At 37.3% G+C, this 20,232-nt stretch overlaps 1 long non-coding RNA gene across 1 annotated transcript; it reads left to right on the top strand.

The window, feature by feature from the left end:
* Positions 1-2,039: 2,039 nt before the first annotated feature.
* On the top strand, positions 2,040-4,685 carry LOC133317002 (uncharacterized). Its single transcript, XR_009752278.1, has 3 exons — positions 2,040-2,275; positions 3,737-3,831; positions 4,411-4,685. It is a non-coding gene; the product is annotated as an uncharacterized LOC133317002 (long non-coding RNA).
* Positions 4,686-20,232: the final 15,547 nt, after the last annotated feature.

Below are 20,232 nucleotides of genomic sequence, written 5' to 3'. Positions count from 1 at the left end.
TTACGTACATCCATCAGTACGCGTCAAATAGCATCAAAATGCAAAATCACAAAAATCCTCCCCATCCTCCCTTGATGGTTCGGCCAATGAAGTGTAAATTTGAGATTTATTTTTCTAAATTTTCTTTCTCATTTTGTTACGTCTCATTAGGTTGTCAATAGGTCAATTCAAGTGTCGGTTCGTCATTTTCGCGTCGGATTACATCAGAACGCGAAAATCGCAAAATCTCCCCTTTTTCCCATGGAGGTTCGGCCATATAGGTGTTAATTGGGGATTTATTTTTCTAAATTTTCTTTCTCATTTTATTACACTCCCTTAGGTTGTTTAGAGGCTAGTTCAACCGTCGTTTTTCCATTTTACGACATTTAGGCATCGTTTGCGAAATATTTCACTTTGGGCTCATTTAGGTCTCTAAACACAATTCACTTTTCCCATTGATTCAAACACTTGCCAATCACAACACAACCCATCTAAGCACTATATAACTACACAAATCATCATCCAATTCATTTTTCAACATCAATTCCTCAATTTTTCCTCAAAGGTTCGAATTTTACCCTAAAGCATTCCAAAGGATTTCTTTCCATTTTCAACCATTCCTCAACTCAACCAATCACATCATATCATCATTCTATCATACAACAACTCATTATCAACATCACAACACATTTTTCCAAAATTCCATGTCATGACCATCAAATTATTCTAAGTTAAAAATCATCACATTTCACCTAAAATTTTCACTGTGTTTCTAGCATTAATACATCATTCTAACACATTATCATCTAATACACATTTTCAAATTGAGCTCTCTAACACAACATATCATCAATCAAGGCTTTAGGTCACAAAATCAATTCATCACAATCAACCGTTTAAAATGCAAGAACACTTACCCAAACGAAAGGTATAAGATTCCTCCTAACTATACTCCACCATTGGAGCACTTGGAAGCTTCAAGAACACAATTTTTCTCCTCAAAACCGCGGCTGTAAATGGCCAAGATCTCCTCACACACGCGATTTCGAGGCTCAAGAGTGGTACCAATGTGTTTAGGAGGTGTTTTCCAACAAGTTTCAAGACAAAAATCGTTGGATTTGGTTGAGATTTGAGTGAGTTTTGATCCAAAGAAAAATTTGCATAAAGAGGAAGGGGGAAGGGGCTGCTGTCGCGGGGAGGAAGAGAGGGAGGAGAGAGAAAGTGTGAAAAAAGGTGAGTTTGACTCACTTAAGTCACAGGCGGGTCCCACACGCATTTTAACTTTAATTAATCATCTAATTTCAACCACAAATTCATGACCTACGTATTTTTCTTGTTCATGTCATATTTTTGTTTCCCAAAAATACTGATAAAATTTTCACGCTTATCGGTACAATTATACCGCAGTATTTTTACACCGGAAAATCACTATTCATCAATTTTTCTCAAAATGACTCAATTTCATCAAATCATATTTCCTAACTCAACAAACCATTTATAACTCATATTTGAAACCTGGAGCTCAAAATTCAACTGGCACGTTTTACGGTGCAATCGTAAAGCGGTATTTTTACCCGCGAAAAACACTATTCACTGATTTTTCTGAAACTTGCCTGTCCACTCAATTTTTCGTTCTGAATCCATTTCCAGGGTTATTTTTATCATCGGAGACCTTCTACTCAATTTTTATCTACCTAGGGTTGCGTGTTGGCTAATTACTGTTTTGCCCTTTCTTTGTATTTTGGCTTAATCTTTAGGATTTTCACTAATCCATCACTTGATTGCTCACTTAATATTTTAATTACTTGATTTAAAATTGTGAGGTGTTATACTTCCTTTCTTATCACTTATGTGGGCCGTAGAGTTTAAGAAGAAAGCAACAAGCAAGTAGTTTGGTTGTTTAAACCAATGAGAAAGTGACCTGTTGTCAAAAAAATAAATAAATAAATAAACTAAGACTACATGGCTTCAATTAGGCGGTCCCTTCTCTTCCTTTCTTTTTTTCACGCTGCACTCCTCTTTCTTTCTTCTTCCTTAGTTCGTGAGCTTCAATGGAGAAAGGGCAAGAGAGAACTTGATGATTTGGTCACCATTTCATCTAGACTCCAACATAGAAAAGGTAGCTTAGCACCCCATCATTCTAACCCACCATTTTTCTAACTTTGGGAAGCTTTAAATCTCTTCTTTTCTCCTCTGGACAGCAGCGCCTGCACATGGAAAGGAAGGAGAGAATGGATTGATTCCATAGTTCTAAGCTTAGGGAAGTCATCAATAGTTATTGGTTAGGCTATCTAAGGTATTAAACCTGCACTCCCTTGAGTAAATTCTTAGAAATAATGATGATATTCATGATATAGGGCTGTTTATGATGATAATTTTGATGTTGGTTTAATGATGAATTTAAGTGGTTTTATTGATGTTTAAGTGGGTTAATGAGTTGTTGTGATGGATTGGTTTTCTATACTACAAAAAGAAATTGAAATCACATAAGGGATGAGTTTAATGAACTCTATATGGTTCAGATTTTGGGTGTAAAGATGTGCACACCAAGTGTTTGTAATATTTCCTAAGTTAAATACATGAAATTGAGATGACAAATTAAAGGTTCAAGTGATAGAAAAATTGAAAGAGAATTCATTAAACCTTGAGCTAGGCAAATCGGTCATCATGTGATAAAATAGTTAAAGGATGTGTTTAATCAAGTTGTATGTGGAAATGTAAGTGTAATATGATTTAGAGTTGGTTTGTAAAAAGAATGAAGTATAGGAATTTCAAAAGAACTTTATGGACCTTTTAGGATCAACATAGGGGCTGTTATGTTTAAAAATTCATATCTGAAGCTACAAGACTTCAAATGGATTGTGGTTTGCGCCAAATTAAAGCCTTAAGTGTCTACTATAACATGTCCAAAATTCAGGGGAATCGTAGTTAAGATGAATTTTTCGTGATTAAAATGGCACAGGATGTTGATGCTGTAAAAAAAGTGTGTATTTCGGCCCTTTAGAATTAATTGTGCAAATTAAGTGTTTAATTCATTGGTTATGTAAAACAATGATCCTTGGGACATTTAATGATGATTGGCTAGTATTTGAACCAAACATAAAGTGTGAAATCTTAATTAAGTCTAGGATGTAGACTATGTTTATGTTAGAGTTTTGATGAAAAAGTTATGTAATAGTTTATATAAGACTACTTAGTGATCAAACAAGGAATTAACTAAGATGAAATGGTAAATCCATGAGTATATGTATATGTAACTATTCGACCAATATGTATTAAATGGCTAAGGAAATTGATGTTAGTTTTATGTCAAGTTAATGGAATAATAGTGTATGAATGCTTTCACAAGAATTAAGCTAATTAGTTAAACATGACAACCAAAAGAATTGTATATGTGTTTATATATAGAGTTCGGCCATAAAGGAATAATGGGCATAGATTATGTGTTTTCAATTCAAGTGATTGATTTATAGCATTTTCCTAGAATAAGTAAGTATGATTCAAATGGTTTAAGATACGTGAAGCTTTGTTAAAAGTGTATGAAATGTTAACTATAAATTAGTAAATTAATTAACTAATTGAGACTCTAAGTCATAAAGTATAAATTAAGTTGTAAACTTATGGGATGGCATGAACTGTCAAGGGAAATGAAGTTGTCAAGTTGGTTATGAAATTAACATATGAATATAATTATTCGGATTTCAAGTAATGTATGTTTCATTGGAAATTAATGGTACTTTTATATGTACGGTAACAGAGTGTAATCAGATGAAGTAGGTGGACGAACAACTTGTAGACAACCAAGTGTACGGGTTATTAAATAGCAAGTTAGCAGCAGGAAAGAGACGACAGGTAAGCTTTCGGTTAGGAGTTTTCTCAGCCTTTTTGTTCCGCCATGATCAGTGGCGATTATGGTTTCCGTATGGATATAATTGTTGTTAATATTGATACTTTGCGTAGTTGCATTCATATAGTGCATGCATATGATATTATTTATGTTATGATAAGTTAATATGATATGATCTTCAATGAAATAAAGCCTTGGAAGTGTAAGTTATGGTTTCTGAACAGAGGAAACAATTATGGATATTCACGGTATACATAAGGTATAGCCGATAATACTTTAGTTCTCTAATCATTATGAGTATGCTATTGAATATGATACGACATTACAAATATAAGATGGAAGCCTTATTCATACATAAGACATGAACATACTTAAGATTAATAAGAAAGTACATTATAAGAATAAATGAGAATTATTTGAAAAGATATATGATACAGAAATTCTAATATGGATTATATGGTGTTATCTATGTCTTGGTACTTGATATTTTCTTGCAGGAAGTGGACTCTTGGGTGGAGACTGCTCCATAAACCCCAAGTTTATTGAGATTCATTCTCACCCCGCGTTATGGGGATATATTTCAGGTATCGCAGCAGTTGACGATCGTTCTCGGGGCAAGAGGCCCATGGTTGATGAGTAGATCTGAGCATATATGTTGCCTGCTTATTTTGGGAGTCTGTTGTATATATTGTGACACTGTGATGTATTATGTTTATGTAGGTTGATGTAGGATGTTGTAGTTATGGCACAGAGTCACCTTTTTGATATGATATATATAGAGTTATGGATCATGTATGTATACTACTGTATATGATATGGAATTGTTGTATATTGTGGGTTGTAAGAGCCCCAAGGCATTGCTGGTCGTTGTGTGTGCCACCCATTGGATTATTAGGTATATTTGTGGTATTAGCAAGCTTATGTAAATTTGGGGATTTAAGGAAAAACAAAGGAAACTCTGGCGAATTTTCTGTAGAATTGGCAGATTTTAGGTGAACTTCGGGAGAGCATATCTCCCTCCATAGAGGTCCGATAGGGACGTGCCATACGCCTTTTTGAAGTTTGAGATGTCCCCTACATTTTGTAAAAATATTAGAATTTTATGGGTTGTGCGCAGCCCTGTGGAAGTCAGTGAACACAACTTCCCTGTTTTGCCCTACACTTGGGGGCTGTTTTGGTCCAGTTTTGGGAATTTTATTCCTGCTTCATTTCTTGGTCAAATTAAGCGTATGATATATCAAATCGAAGATTGAGGTGTCTAGTTTATAGAATAAAAATTTGAGAGCAATTGGATGAGTGAATTTTCTGCAGTAATTCGAGGAGTGAGAGAGGTTTTGAGCTGTTTTGGGGTTGGTTGGTTGTTTTGCTTATCCAACTTCAAACGGCGATATCCGGAGCAAACGTGCTCCGATCATAGCGTGTGATAGCTTTTTAGAAAGGGAATTAAGTAAGAAAAAACTATAACCTGAGTGGAAGGTCTGAATTTTTGTGGTGCATTCGCAGTAATTTAATTAGTGAACCATGTTCGGGTAAGTAAAAACGTAAAAGTTAGTAATTGGCTAAGTGGGTTTATGGGAACCCCTTAGTAACTTATGATAAGTAAAATAAGACATAGAAGTAGTTTAAATAAGTATTCCGCAAGAGTTTACAGTTACAGTCACAACTTTTAATTATTATGCTTTTATTGTTTTAAATGCTCGCGTAATAATCGTAAAAAGTTTATTCGCATTTTTATAAATGAATTGTTGTGATTGTAACTGCGCTTAATATCATATTAATGTTAACAATACCGGTGTACAACGGGCTGTTATACTTATTTTCAAGGACATCGAATAACCATAAGGACAAATCAGCCCATCCGAAAAGTGTTGCATAAGCCAGATTTGGCTGGAAGAATGATAAATTGGGCAATAGAACTCTCAGAGTTCGACATATCATATGAACCTCAACAAGAAATCAAGTCACAGGCCTTGGCGGATTTTGTAATGGAGCTAGCTCTCCACCAAAGGGGAGCTTGGTCCTACATACGACATGTGGACGATCTACGTAGATGGATCATCAAATATCAAGGGAAGCGAAGCCGGGGTGATAATTGAAAACCAACAGGGAGTGTCCATTGAACATTCATTACAGCTCGAATTCGAAACCTCAAACAATCAGGCTGAATAGGAAGCTTTCCTTGCAGGCCTATTGCAGGCAAGGGAACTCGGAGCTAAAAGAATCAAAATTCTTAGTACTCTCAACTCGTGACTTCACAAGTGGAGGGGAAATACCAAGCTAAAGGCCTCTTCATGATGAAGTATCTCATTAAAGTCAAAGAAATACTGGCCGAGTTCAATGAAGCTATAGTTCAATACATCTCAAAAAATAAGAACACTAGAGCAAATATATTGTCAAAGCTTGTTAGTACCAAAAGCTCGGGAAACTACATAACTGTGATCCAATAAAGTATCCCGAAACTGAGCTGCATCATGCTAATCACCAATGGAAAAGATTGGAGGAAGCCTATAATGGCATACCTAGAAAAAAAAAACACTCCCATGCAAGGTCCCTGAAGCAAAAAAATTGATCAAGAGGTCGGCAAGTTATGCCATGCTCGAAGGACAATTATGCATGAAAAGATTTTGCATTCCAATGTTAAATTGCCTGGATCTAAATGAGACGGACTATGTCCTGGCCGAGATTCACGAAGGCATCAACGGACATTTCCTGGGGGAAAAATTGTTGTCTCAGAAAGCACTACAAGCTGGATACTACTGGCCCACAATGGAGGCCAACTCAGCTTGTTAGTACCAAAAGCTCGGGAAACTACATAACTGTGATCCAACAAAGTATCCCGAAACTGAGCTGCATCATGCTAATCACCAATGGAGAAGATTGGAGGAAGCCTATAATGGTATACCTATAAAAAAAAAAAACACTCCCATACAAGGTCCCTGAAGCAAAAAAATTGATCAAGAGGTCGGCAAGTTATGCCATGCTCGAAGGACAATTATGCAAGATAATATTTTGCACTCCAATGTTAAATTGCCTGGATCCAAATGAGGCGGGCTATGTCCTGGCCGAGATTCACGAAGGCATCAACGGACATCTCCTGGGGGGAAATTTGTTGGCTCGGAAATCACTACGAGCTGGATACTACTGGCCCACAATGGAGGCCAACTCCAAAGAGCATGTAAAGAAATGTGATCAATATCAAAGACATGCACATGTCCATCATGCCCCCTATAAGAGCTCCAAAGTATCACGGCGTCGTGGCCACTTAAATGAGGAATGGACCTTCTAGGTCCTTTCACCGCGGCAGAAGGACAAGCAGTTCTGGATTATTTCACCAAGTTGATAGAAGTTGAGCCCCTCACTACAATAACCTCGGCTAGAGCCTAAAAATTCTTTGAAAGAAATCTCGTGAGCCGATTTGAAATCCCAACTGAGATCATCACTAACAATGAAACTCAATTCGCTGATAAAAAGTTTCAAGTACTTATGTCTGAATACTATGTCAAACACCATTTTACTTCTGTAGAGCACCCCTAGTCTAATGAGTAAGCTGAGGCTACAAACAAGGTGATAGTGGACAGGCTCAAGAACAGAATGTTTGATGCGAAAGGGAATTGGGTACAATAGCTACACCTCGTCTTTTGGGGATATAGAACCAGTACCCAAACCTCTACCAAGGAAACCCCATTCAAGCTGACATATGATTGTGAAGCCATGATCCTAGTCAAAATCGAAGAACCATCTTAGAGAAGGATGCAAGGAAGTAAGGAAGAAAACAATGAAGCCCTAACTGTGGAGCTCGACCTATTAGATGAACACATGGAAAGTGCCAGATATAAAGATATGATGGCAAAATGCCTCACGACGGCAAGGTATAACAGAAAGTGCAGACCTAGGTTTTTTCGGAAAAGCAACCTAGTTTTAAGGAGGGCGGACATCGGCAACAAAAATGCCAAAGTCTATAGAAAACTTGGATAAAGGAGCCTACATTTTGGAAACGATTTCCAAAAAGCCCATTAAAAGAACTTGGAACGCGGACAAGCTTAAAGCTTACTACAGCTGAGCTTAAAGTCTGAGCTCCAAGAATCCATAGATAGGATTTTTCTTCTATGAAAATAAGACGAGCTTCTGAGCTCAGTCTATAGATAGGACTTATTTCTATATAAATAAGACGAGCTTTCGAGCTCAGTCTGTAGATAAGATTTATTTCCATGCAAATAAGACGAGCTTATAAGCTCAGCCGTTGTTAATTCTTAAGCGCGAAAATGGGACAAAACTGTAAGTCCTCCATTATGACGCAATTTCCTGTAAAGTTTATCATTATCAATGAAGGATGAAAATTATCATTAATTTAGTATCCACACTTTGATAGGTGATGCTCTCCGGCAAGTATACCGATCGCACAAGTAATATAATGAGTAAGTAAAGTATCGTCTCCACAGGGATTGTAAACCAAGTACTACAATAACCAGTCCCCTTAAGTTGGAAAACTCGGTTTGTTGTTTGGAAAATTGTGAATTGAATTTTAGTAACAATATGAAATAAAAATAAAGACTTGTTTTTATATTTTTATTTAAGAGAAATAAAATAGTAACAATGAGAATTGATTTTAAAAATATGAGAAAACTATTGTAGCTAGAGCGCACTCACCTTATGATCGTCACTTCTTACTTTGGATTGATTCACAATATTTATTCATATAATTACTCGGATAAATTATTATCTAAAAATATTTATTAGTTAACCCTCAATTCCTTGCAAGGTTAACCCTTTAATCCCCAATTGGAACCCCAATTCCGTGCAATGTTCCTCATGGTATTAAGCAATGAACGCAATAATTTAAGCATCCGCAATTAAATACACATCTATTCCTAGCATGCATACCAATTGTTGTCCTACCCCCTTTCAAGATCAAAACCCCAATATTCCTATCTAGGGTTCTAACCCTCAAACTATTCCCAACTATCAGATTGATCAGTTCTAATAAAGAAAATAGAAAATACGCACAAGGTAGAGACAAAGATAATTATATAAATGAATAAAACTAAATCAATCCATCGTAACAAGGGTTCACATAGGGCTCGTGACCCTAACTACAATAAAAGAAAACTAGCCAAGCATAATCATGGCTAAAAATAATTCAATATTCAAAAGCATAAAATTACAGAGAAATAGATGAAGAAGAAGAACTGTAGAAGAATCCTCCTGAGCTCTGTCGTCGGTCTCCTCTGACTGGAATGATATCCTCTAGGTCTAGCACAAGGATCCTATTTATAAACTTATTTTTTTTCCTTCTTCCAAAAATACTCCCGCGGAAAGACGGTGTTATTTTCTCGCAACCCGGCGCCAGTTGGCGCCGGTTTGGCGCACGTTTGCGCCAACTTGCTGCCTCGAATACGAAAAGTCGGAACCGATTGCGTGGACCGGCGCCAGTTGGCGCCACCCTTTGTATCTTGGGCGCCAACTGGCGCCAATGTTCTTCACTTTGGGGCGCCAATTGGCGCCAATGTTATGCTTTTGGGGCGCCAACTGGCGCCATTATTTCTCCTTGTGGGACGCCAAGTGGCGCCATAATCCTGGTGCTTCATCTGTGTGGCGCTAGTTTGCACCACTCTGGTGCCAACTAGCGCCAATTCTCTGGTATTTGGCCTGTGCAGCAAGGCGCAACTTGGCACTTTCTCTGTGTGGAATTGCATCAACAGGCTTTTTATAATTTTCAATTCTTTTTCCTGTAAAAATACAATTAATAGGTAAATATTATTGACATAGAAAGAATCAATATAAATAGCAAATATGTATTTAAATTGCTTTTTAATGACTCAATTCTTATCAATTTTAATATGGAAAAACCACACTTGCCAGAGGCACATCAATAGGTATTAGATAAAACTAAGGTAAGGAAAAATGCAAAGTCGTTCGACTAGATCATTTATTCCATAAGGTCGAACTCTTAAATGGTGTAAATGGGACCTCGAACCCATAGCCGAATCAAGATAATAACCTCAGAAAGGATAAATTCTAATGCCAATAGGTGACTCATATTGTAGAAATAAAAGATAGCTGAAATAAAAGTCAAAAAATACGGCAATGTTTTATAAACCTAAAAAGGGGACCTAAGTCCCCAAAACAAAAATTACAAATCAAGTCAGCATACCAACCCTTAAAATCTCTCCTGCAGTTGGGGTGTCTCTACATAAGAATCCTCGCTGACGTCCTCCTGAAGCTCTCCTGAATTTGGGGTACCAGGCACAATAGAGTCGTCATTCACCGCATAAGTGAAATCTATGCCGTCAATTAGGAGACCCGGGTTCAGAACTCGAGCCTGTGCTATGGCATTATTAAAGGACTGCTCAGTTGTCTTCTCGATCATAGCACTAGTAGAATTAAAGTCGGGCTGAAGGTTTTTTATTTGAGTATCCTTGGCCGACATAGCTAGAGCAGAAGCCTCCATATCCTCTTTGAGCTTGGCGACAGTCTCCTTAAGAGATGCATGCTCAGTTTCTAGGGATTTTTTCTGTTCCATGGCAATCTTCCAGTTCGCCTGTTCCCTAGAAAGCTCCTGAACCTTGAGCTCGGAAGATGCAGCAAAGGAGAAAGATTTTTCATAATTTATATGGAGCTACTCAAATGCCTGAATGAGAGACGCCACCTTCAGAGCTTCCTCTTGCATATTCTTCAGCCCGGCAAGGACGTCATCGTTAAGAGGAGAACTGCTTGTTAAAAGTGGGGGTGGCTTTATTACGGCCCGAAGTCTCTTAGAAGCCCCGATCTTCCAAAGTTCCCCGGGCTCTAGGAACATTGCATTCCCCATAGAAATCTTAGGAGAAGGGAGGAGATAGAATCGACTAGGTCACAACTGTAGAATCGGGCCCAATAAGAACAATGATCTGTTTCTTTTGAGCTTCAAGAGATAGAGAAACATCTGATGACTTCCCCCTGTGAGAGGCCTTCCTCTTCTTAACAAAATGGTGGTAGTCATTGTCAGTCATGTAGCCTGCAAATAAAAATGAATGTCAGATGCTTAATAAAGAAATGAACAACAAGTTTAAGAAAGCCAAGATAACATATCGAGTTCTTGGCAAAGATCATTTTTAAATTTATCTAGGATACAACTTAAATCAATTAGGTCGTAGTCATCATCATAAGATTTCAAACATTTAAAACCCAATAGCTTTTCACTTGAAAGAAAAGATTATGGGGTTGTATAATTCTTTGGTGGTATGAGATAGTGGTTCCGAGTCTAACAAAGCTTGAATAGAGTTGCAAATTCTTCGCCCTAAAGGGCCTCGGTGGCAAACTAAGGACGACATTCGGGATGGACTGCCACTCTAAAGAAATAGTCCTTGAAGTTCTTGAAGAACTGAGAGTAGGGAATAAAGACCCCACGATCAGGTGTACTATGAATAATAACCTAGCTTTTTCTCCTTTTCTCCTCAGTGTCAGTCCGGGTTGTATATACATTAAACATGTAAAAGAATAGGGGAACTGTACACGGAAGGTTGAGGAAAGTACACACTTGTTCGAAATCGCGGATAAAAGCCCACAAGTTCGGATGAAGTTGCATAGGCGCGACACAAAAGTCGGTGGAGCATGGTGTAACAGCCCGTTACGTACCGGTATTGTTAACATTAATTATGATATTAAGCGCAGTTACAATCACGGCAGTTCATTTATAAAACGCGAATAAATTTTTTCCGATTATTACGCGAGCATTTAAAACATAAAAAGGCGTAATAATTAAAAGCTGTGACCGTAACCGTAAACTCTTGCGGAAGACTTATTTAAACTATTTTTATCACTTACGTTACTTATTATAAGTTACTAAGGAGTTCCCATAAACTCACTTAGCCAATTTCCAACTTTACGTTTTTTTCCAATTCGAACATGTTTCACTCTAAGTTTTTCTGCGACCAAACCGATCGCAACCAACCCTTCTTCTCAGATTATATCTTTTTGTTACTTAATTCCCTTTTTAACAAGCTAACATACGCTCAATTCGGAGCTCATTTGCTCCGGTTATCGCCGTTTGAAGTTGGATAAGCAATTAGCCCAAACAACCCCAAAAACAGCTCCAAACCACTCACATTTCTCGAATTACTGCACTCAATCCCCTCAACCAAGTACTCTCAAATTTTTATCCTACAAACTAGACATCTCAAACTTCATTTTGATATATCACACACTCAATTTGACTGAGAAACGAAGCGGGAATTAATTTCCCAAATCCGGTCCAGAATCTGCCTCAGGTGCAGGGGCACATGAGCAGTCCGCGTTTCTCTATTTTTTTCAGGCCGAAGATCAACCCAGAATTTCCTAAAATTTTGACACAAGGTAGAGGACATCTCAACCTTCAAAATGACGTATGGCACGTCCCTAGGGGACCTCTATGGAGGGAGATATGCTCTTCCCAAGTTCGCCTAAAATCTGCCAATTCTACAGAAAATTCGCCAGAGTTTCCTTTGTTTTTCCAATAATCCCAAATTTGTAAAAGATCATTTAAACCTCAATGTACCTAATAAACACATGATAATACAGTAATAATCCAATGGGTGGCACACACAAGGACCAACAACGCCTTGGGGCACTTACAACCCAATCCAGTTTATAGTTATTAAACATAGAGTCCATATTAATCATTCTTAAGTAGTTGCAATCACTAACACATTTTTCATGCATATTTCCATCATACATATTATCATAACCTAAAATAGGCCTAAGGCCCTTCCATCATAATTAGACATGCATCAATACTATTACAATATGGCTTTACAAATTACAACTTGAAACTAAAACTTCAAATTACATTCTTCTAAAATTTCGACTTAATTAAAAGACAACATAACCAAATACATCACTACTAGACTTAGGCAAAATGGCATGAACAAGATGCTAATGAAGCTACTAATAAATACAAATGACATGTTCATGCCCTAAGTCTAGCCTAGGCCACACGGCCAACAAAATGCAAAATAAGAAACGCTCCATCGCTCACTCTGCGGGCCTCTTGCCCGAGGCTCCTGCTCCACTGCTACCTCCTGAAATAAATGCCCCGAGACGGGGTGAGATATACGAATATATCTCAGTAACCAAGAGGTTCTGGAGAAAACTCCACCCAATGGTTCACTTCGATGCATATCAATAGAATACAACAACCACTTTGAAAACGGGATATAGCATGGGATTTAGAGAAGGGGGAATATAAAGAAAACAAAATACGACGATACGGGATGGTAACCCCAATTCCACGTACGCCCTCGGCATATATAAGCCTATGGGTATCATCCAAGGTGTGTTCACAGAAACCACAACCATGATGCCCAAACCAACCAAAACGCCAAAGACATTCCTAGTGTGCTCCTACCCGGATCACACACCATGACCGCAGTCAACTGGAACTCCCTCCTGGAGACCTATCCAGCGGAAGTCCGAAAATGCCCGAAGGCGAATAAAACTGTCTACTGGCCAGAGACTCGGTACCGCAGTACCCATATCAATAATGTATGCATGCTCATGTGTTCTATACTATTCATACACACTTCCTACCGTTGCCATCAACTGGCAAGGTGGAACAGAAAAGGGGAACAAGCCCCAGTACCAAGAGGTTACCTTAATTTGCGTTTCCACAAGCTCCGCAGCAGCTTATCCCTCAACTCGGTACACAGCGGAATGCCTACACAGAGGACATTCCCAATCACTCTCAGTTCAACCCATACACGTTAATTTATAATTACACATGTAATGAACCAATTTCTTACCTCAATCCACTTGGTCCCGGACCAAGGGCAATTCACTGATTCAAGATTCGGGATTCAGGTCGACGTACGGCAACCTATACAATAACGTACATCCATCAGTACTCGTCAAATAGTATCAAAACGCAAAAACACAAAAATCCTCCCCATCCTCCCTTGATGGTTCGGCCATTGTAGTGTAAATGTGAGATTTATTTTTCTAAATTTTCTTTCTCATTTTGTTACGTCTCATTAGGTTGTCAATAGGCCGGTTCAAGTGCCGGTTCGTCATTTTCGCGTCGAATTACATCAAAACGCGAAAATCGCCAAATCACCCCTTTTCCCCTTGGAGGTTCGGCCATGTAGGTGTAAATTTGAGATTTATTTTCCTAAATTTTCTTTCTCATTTTATAACACTCCCTTAGGTTGTTTAGAGGCTAGTTCAATCGTCGTTTTTCCGTTTTTCGACATTTACGCATCGTTTTGCGAAATATTTCATTCTGGGCTCATTTAGGTCTCTAACACAATTCATTTTTCTCCATTGATTCAAACACTCTCCAAGCACAACACAACCCATCTAAGCACCATATAACTACACAAATCATTATCCAATTCATTTTTCAACATCAATTCCTCAATCTTTCCTCAAAGAATCGAATTTTAACCTATGGCATTCCAAGGAATTTCCATACAACTTTAATCATTCCAACCTTCATACAACCTATTATATCATCATACCATCATGCCACAATTCATCAAACAAGTCTCAACACCAAAATTCACAAGTCCAAAATCATGATCATCAAATTTTTACAAGTCCAAAATCATGATCATCAAATTTTTCTAAGTTAAATTCATCAATTTTCACCAATAAATTTCATCGCATTTCTAGCTCTAATACATCATTCTAACACATTATCATCTAATACACATTTTCAAATTGAGCTCTCTAACACAACACATCATCAAATCAAGCTTTAGGTTTCCAAAAATTCAATCACAATTAAACCATGTAAATGGGATGGAAACATACTCACAACAAAGGCTAGAAGCTAACCCAAGACTCCTCCAAGCAATGGAAGATCAAAAAGCTCCATGGACAACCATTTTTTCTCCAAAATTTCGTGGCTGTAAATGGCCAATATCTCCCCAAATACACGGTTTCAAGGCTCAAGAGTGGTACCAATGTGTTTAGAAGGTTGTTTCCAACAAATTTCAACACAAAAATCACTTGATTTGGTTAAGAAATGATCAAGTTATGGTGAAAAGAAAATTTGAATGCAAATGGGGTTTTTGGGGGAGGGGGCTGCGGGTTTCATGAAGAAGAAGGGAGGAAAGTGATGCATGAATAGTGCCAAGCACATGTGGCTTAAGTCACTTAAGTGGGGTGGGTCCCACCGCCACCTCACGCGATTTAAAACTAATCCGAATTTTCCTCCGATTCCACTAAACGTCCGTAAATTCACAACCTATTTAGAAACTCAAATTTTTAACATTAACTATTCCCCTTTAATTAGGCTTGATCAGATGAATTAAGAGTCCTCCATTCGTTCGGAGAAAACACTGTTTTAAGCTATTACGCGCGCCATTGGCACGCTTCCCCAAACTGTCTTAATTTCATCGAATATCATAAGAAATCATATTTCCTAACTCATTAGACCATTTTTAACTCATATTTGAAACCTAGAGCTCAAAATTCCACTGGCACATTTTACGGTGCAATCGTAACGCGGTATTTTCACCCGCGAAAAACACTATTCACTGATTTTTCTGAAACTTGCCTATCCACTCAATTTTTCGTTCTGAACCCATTTCCGGGGTTATTTTTACCATATGAGACCTTCTACTCAATTTTTATCTTCCTAGGGTTGCGTGTTGGCTAATTACCGTTTTGCCCTTTCTTTGTATTTTGGCCAAATCTCTAGGATTTTCACTAATCCATCACTTGATTGCTCACTTAATATTTTAATTACTTGATTTAAAATCGTGAGGTGTTATACATGGCCACTTGAAAGTCAGAAAGGGGAAATCTCAACGCCATCTTCGTTATCAAATCCCTATAAAAGAAGAAAAAATGGGGTTCGCCGACGCTTGGACTGACACAGACCGAAACATCCCCAGGTGGCATGAGATCTACTCCCGATGTGTTTCCTACTGGGAGTTCGGCTACCTCGGCAAGAGAAAGCTGAGATCGCATATTGAGAATCTCCAATAATACACTATGGCTATCAACCACTCCCGAAGTTGTTGTCTCTGCCATTGACACCCTGGAACAGGAAGGGTAGGAATCAACATAAAAAGAAATAAAATGGCTAAAACCTTTTTTGGTTAAGGTCGAACCTATTGAGATCTAGATACGAAATGGAAGAAGAAGAAGCATTGTCACTAAGAATGATAAGTGGAAGTTGATCTGAGATCATAGGAGGAGCCCCTATGGAGGTGTAGGCAGAAAAGTCGAGAAGTTCAAGGTCAGAAAAAGAAGAAGAGGAAGAACTACCACCAAGATCTAGGGCAGGGATCCGATCCATAATTTATCGGGGCTCGGACTAGGAATAGGAATGAGGTCTTCAATAATTGAGACTCTTGAAGTCGAAACTGAAGAACCCTCACCCCCTCCTCGGCAACATTCAAGCCAGTGGAAGAGCCTGTGGTGGAGCATAACGTTAAGGTCGGAATCAAAGAAAGCGACGAATGACTTTCACTACTATTAACCAACCTAACACGTCCTCTTCCCCGATCGAAAGGCATCATCTTTTGTTTGCTCCTTCCACCTCGGTGACCACGAAGAAGCACCTGTGTTTTCTCTTCTTTGGTATAATCCTCACCATAGAAACAGAAGCGAATCGACTTAGGTAGACTCTTGATCAACTCCTACTCCTTCAAATTTTTCCCCCTCCTGGCCTCGTTGTCATTTCCATCTTGGTCTGGATTAGAACCAGACCCTTGCGCAGAAATACTCATTTCAACTCACAAAATGATCGGGTTAGAGAGAGTAAAACCCCAGAGTTTTAACTCGAAGCGTGAATGAGAAAGAAATCGTTTGGAAAGTATGAATAAAACCCAGAAACAACCCCAAACTTAAAAATCAATCCAAAACTCAAATACTCAACTACCTCTCACAATAAACGTTCATAAAGCAAAAAGGAAAAGGCTGAAAGAACAAAAAGCAAAGGGAATGTACCTATTTGAGAAAAGAAAGGGCAACTTTGAAATTGCTCCTGATGAAAACTTTGAGTAGAAAGACAGAATGCATGAACTTAGAGCTCTCAGAAGTAAGAAAGTAGAAAAAAGAAAATGGAAGAGCAGCAGTAAAATTATATACAACCGTTCGCAATCAACGGGCAGGAAAACGAAAAGTTGATGGAGAGCTGAAAGGCCAGCGGTAAAACTGTAGTTACACGGATAGGGCATTTAATGCATGCCATGATGACCTGAAATAACTCAGAACAGCTCACACCCCACGATGCACGAACCACCAACCGGTAGGGGACACATGGAAAGGAGTAACCGTCATAAGACAGGTGAAGCTGGAAGTTCATGTATACGTGAAAGATGTCAATAAAAGATGTCTTATCGACCTCAATGGCCGAATGGGGAACTCGGATAAAGGACGCCCACCAACCGAGGTCTGAGATGAAGACAAAGAAACAGGTCAGCTTCAACCAAAGGTCGACTTGGTGTGATTACTTGTTAAACAAAACAAAACAAAACTTCAGCATGAGCCTTGGACCCTTCAAAAAATCGACGTGATAGGTGGACTTAGTCATCCCAATAGTCCGAGCTTTTGAACTGTGCGCTAGGGGGCAACTGTTATGGACTAGATCCATATCCTAACCGCATATCCAATAAGAGCTTAGGATATATCTCACACATATCCCAACAATAGAATATGATAAAGATCAAAGGAAAAGATCCATATCCTTAGCAGTGAGAGGCAAAATCCCACATCAACTGGGAGATCTTGACAGCCCAAACCCAAGAGGTAACCCCTATAAATAAAAGGCTAAAGACCCTAGGTAGACACTTTTAACCTAGTTACTATTACTGCCAACACTGTGCACACAACCACATCTTGGTTATATGCCTATTGATAATTCACGATGATTGGAGTATTGGATATAAGCCAATCAGGATATCTATCTCTAAGATATCTCTGAGTGCATACCATACGTTATAGACCTACGGTTCTCTAGGACCAAACACAAGTCAACTATAAAAAATAATATACTTATTATATAAGTTAAAATTAAATAGCGCAAGACAATACTAGTATTCTCTAGAGCTTATGATACATCATAATGGCATTTAGAATTACGAGCGACAATTTAGGTTATCAAGTTGTGTTTGACTCACACGATAATTATTTGTACCAAAACTCTCAACAACAACAAGACTTGTTTACTCTACGGGTTGACAAACTCGATATGAATAACATATTAATTTCACTTTTTAAATAAAAATTTCTTAAATAACCTCAAATTAATAAATAAAAGTGAGATGAGAAAGGTGAAATATGTAATTATTTAATTACTTAATTTAAATGAACCGATACAAACAACACAAATGCTCATAACATGATCATAACCCGTTTTTTTTAGTCACATTTAGTCGACACGAACACGACATGAATACAAATACGGGTTGACACGAGCATGAAAAAAATGTGTCATGTTTGAATCATGTTAAAAATTGTCACTCTTATTCAGAATAATGGTAATTGACAAATAACAACACACTAAATCGCTCTGATGACCACCATACCATTCTACTACCATATTTGCTATAGTTGTCACACTATCAACCCACAAGATGAACACAAAAAACACATTATTCACTTAGCTTAGCAACAAGTAGTTTTAATAGTTTTATTTTGAAATTACTGTGAAAAGAGAAAATAATATATTTAAGTCTGATATAACTTGATTATTTGAAGAAGAAAAACACTTCAGTATAATTTTTCCTAGTCTTTTTCAACAGAAATACCTATTTGTGATGAGGTAAATTCCAAAAGAATTACACTAAATCACTACAACATTATAAGAACTACGAACAGATCAATGATAAAGTAAACAAAAATTTCAGCTTCTCATTAGTTTCTTCTGTGAGTAACCTAATTGCTTGTAAATGAAGGGTTTATGAAGGAAATATGATAGCATGATTGATATTTGGACTAAGAAGATAACATGTAGTGTGTGGTTGATATTCGCAACATAGATATCCATGATTGGGTAGTTGCATCACATAGCATTTATGATAAAGTGGTGAATGAATGTGTGATGTAAATTATAACTGTTGAACAAGTGGTCTCAAAACTCAAGAGGGGGTGAATTGAGTATTAAATTTTTTTCATAAAATGCCCCACTTTCTTCGTAAAAATAATTTCTTGATATGCTATGATTTAGGATAAACAAAGATATAATAATCGATGACAACTTAGACAAGCAAGTAGAGATCAATAAATATGAATCTACATATACACAAGTATGCAAACAATGCTTATGTAAAGAGATAAAGGTTAGAGAAAGTGCAAACTTTGTTTATCCTGATTCAGTCACAACCACCGTGACCTACATCCATCCTTCAATTTTACTATTGATTAAACTTCAAGGGTGCTTGAACAAACCATTAAAATCTCCAAGATTTTGGTTCTTGGTCACCTTACACTTCCTCATAATTTCTTAGCTATGGGCGAACTTTCCAACAAGGGTCTCATTACCCTCAATCACCAATCTCTCAAGAAGAAAATGTACTTAAGAATGAATAAGTACTCTGAAAGTACATATTTTACAAATTGATTTTACAAATTGAAGTCTAGTAGGTGTATGGCTTAAACAACAATGATGAGCTCAAGTATATGATGATCAATAAAGTATGTAATCAATGAGCAATTAAAGACCTCCTTAGCGTTATGGAATATATATTTTGATGATGACAAATAATTTACAAGAAGTCTCAAATTGAAGATGGAGCTTGAAGACACAAGTGGTTAGATTTTTAGAATTTTGTTACACACTTTATTATATCATATAGTATCTCTCTGAGCTCCAATGCATATCATTATATATCATGCTAATTTCATAATAAGTAATAATAATTAATAATTTGTTATAAAACTAAATCATTAAAAATTAGTTTTAATAAATAAATAAATATATAGCTTTTTTAATTTGAAAGTTCAGCATGCATATGAACTTCCATCATATCACGTGGGTTCTCTTGAATAGAATATATAACTAATAAAAAGAAGAAGAGCTTAGTTTGTCTTTTCAACCAAAAAGTAATAAAAGAAATGTTGCACCTCACTTTTACATAGATAACCGATTGAAGAAAAAATTGACCAATAAAGAAAAGCTCTCTTTGTTATCTTCTGAAAAACAACGCTCTTCATATTGATTCAAGAAAGCCAATAAGAAATTTTTTTTTCTCTCTCTTAAACATCTCGTCTGAAAAGCTCTTTTGGTTTTGAATCATCTTCTTTAACCTGCACAAAGAAGAAAAACACAGTGCTCTCTTCTTCTTTCATTTTCTTTCATTTCTTGATAATCATCCGAAAAGTTATCAGTTCAAAGAAAATCATTGTGCTGGATTTTCTCGTGGGAACAGCTTGAACCAAAATATTTGGGGCCTTTTACGGTACATTTGTGATAAATAAAATATCTGCGGCTATTCAGTCTGGAT

This window comes from Gastrolobium bilobum, unplaced genomic scaffold (genome assembly GCF_033153095.1).
Source record: "Gastrolobium bilobum isolate Gb01-03AN ecotype WA unplaced genomic scaffold, APGP_CSIRO_Gbil_v1 utg149485, whole genome shotgun sequence".
Lineage (NCBI taxonomy): Eukaryota > Viridiplantae > Streptophyta > Magnoliopsida > Fabales > Fabaceae > Gastrolobium > Gastrolobium bilobum.
Note: the sequence above shows the minus strand (reverse complement) of the source record. Positions and strands in the feature narration are given on the sequence as shown.